This window comes from Ipomoea nil, unplaced genomic scaffold (assembly GCF_001879475.1).
Source record: "Ipomoea nil cultivar Tokyo-kokei standard unplaced genomic scaffold, Asagao_1.1 scaffold0841, whole genome shotgun sequence".
NCBI lineage: Eukaryota > Viridiplantae > Streptophyta > Magnoliopsida > Solanales > Convolvulaceae > Ipomoea > Ipomoea nil.
This window is the reverse complement of record NW_017617269.1, coordinates 164,351-166,856: the sequence shown is the minus strand read 5'-3', so window position 1 is coordinate 166,856 and position 2,506 is coordinate 164,351.

Below are 2,506 nucleotides of genomic sequence, written 5' to 3'. Positions count from 1 at the left end.
AATTCTCAATGATGTCAATACATAAGTATGGCACGCAGGCCGAAAAGGAAACTAGCTACTCTACGCTCCAAATCTCTAGCGCGCTCCAGTGTCTACTCATCTGTTCCTGAAAGCCAAATATATCTGTTCAGCGAGAGATGCTAGCAACCCACTCCAACGCGTTGAAATACATTATAGATAGATATATATAGATATACAAAAATCATTTTGAAGCAGGAAGATACATATACTTAAGAGACACTAGTTTTAAAAATCGGGAATAGACTCAGCAAATAGGGACAGGCACATCAAACAATAATAAACAGTTAAGTAGAGATAACATCATAAGGAATATGCATCTAAGGTCATAGATCACTTTCCAATTCCAAAACACATCATCATTCAACCACCATTCATATCACAGAATCATTGATGGCGCCACGGGACCAATCGCATGCCCCGAACATGAGGGTTAATGCTTATAGCATTAACGCGGCCCCGCAGCACCCTACCTTAGTACCGTGGTATGAGAGGAGTTGATCGCAACCAACCCTTTGAGAACCGCTGACGAACTCAACGTCGGACCACGATACGACACACCGCTGACGCACCCAGTCGGTGGACCGTGATCCCCTTTACAAGGGGGGGACTTACGACCCTACACACCGTCGATGCGCTCAGTCGGTGGGCGAAGATCCTCGGAGACTATGGCCCTACACACCGTTGTCCCATCATTCGGTGGATCGCAGCCAGCCGTAGCCCTACACACCGCCTGATTACTCAGGTCGGTGGACTACAGCCTTCCTCGGCTTATTGGCCCTACACACCGCCTGGTGCGTTCAGTTCGGTGGGTCATAGCACCGAGGCTCATAGTTGGACCGCAGCCCAAGAAGTGTATCAATTTGGCCTTAGCTACTTCTGAGCCTTAGCTCAGGAACAATCAATTGGCCTTTAGCGACTTCCGAACCTTTAGTCCAGGATCAATCCATTCGGTCTTTAACCGACTTCCGAACCCTAGTCCGAGAACAATCCATTCGGTCTTCAACCGACTTCTGAACCTTAGTCCGGGAACCACCCAATTGGCCTATAACCAAAATGGGGGATCATGCAACACATAACACATAGGAGCACGTAGTAGCACATTGGGAGAGGAATGACATATAAATAAACTTACGTGTGATCATTCACTTACTAAGAATAGTCCTAAGGGTTCATACAACTTCCACCTAGGTCAACGGGATTCCAATTCAACTAGCATGCAGTTCCAGGAAGCGGGAGGGCGCTGTTCCGAGCAGCGGGTAGCCGGCGGGCAGTCGGCTGCCCGGTGGCTGCCCGCTGCCGGGCAGTGCCCCTTTGGGCAGCGGGTAGGTGGTGGGTTCCCCTACCCCCACCTACACCCCACTGACTCTTTTCTCATATATTCGTCCTGGGAACCTTTGTGGAACCCGAAACCATGCTTAGACACTTTTAAACGCAAATAACGACACCACGTAGGCAATTAACGGATCAACAGCAAGAATCATGTAAGACTTATCCTATTACGACTTCTAAATATAAACAACACCCGAACATGCGAATTCCCACCCAAATATAAATCAAGAACATCACAATACAAATTCCCAATCCAACCTAGGGCTCTAATCCCACCCAAATCATCAAGGACATATTTTATCTTTAACATCAAAAAATATCAAGATTCGTCAAGAATCATCACATCATGATCAAGAACTTCTTTTTAACATCAAGATTATCAAGAAAGCATATTAATCATCTTATCAATCATCAAGAACATAACACAATTATCATAGAAGAATTCAATCAAGACATAAGAATATACAGGGAGGCCAAGGAAGGAGATTATAGCGAAGAAAATAGGTTTTGTTGAGACATGGGTTACCTCTTAGCCTTAATTAATTTCCTTGGCTATAAAAGGGTCTTTCTTTAAGCTTCCTTCTTTCTTGATTTCTACTTGGGGGATTCTTGGAACTTCTTGTGTGGTGAGAGATTATTGTGGTGTAAGATCTAGGTGCCTCCTATGATCCTATATATATATATATATATATATATATATATATATATATATATATATATATATATATATATATATATATATATATATATATATATATATATATATATGTATATATATATATATATATATATATATATATATATATATATATATGTATGTATGTATGTATGTATGTATCTATATATATATATATATATATATATATATATATATATATATATATATATATATATATATATATATATATTCCTAAGAGTCCTAATTGGGGTCTAAATTCTATGGGCTTGCTAATTCTATTCCTTATAGGACTAAGGAGTTGGTTATTGGGATGTGGGCCCATGGACTATGGTGGACCTTCCTTAGTTGATTAATGGGTTTTTAATTCTCTTTTCAGGGTAAGTGATTAAATATCCAGTTAGGGTTAGGGGTCGTAACACGGGGTGTTGCACATCTCTCTTTTCAACATTTTGAGGACACACGAACCAATTTGAAGGA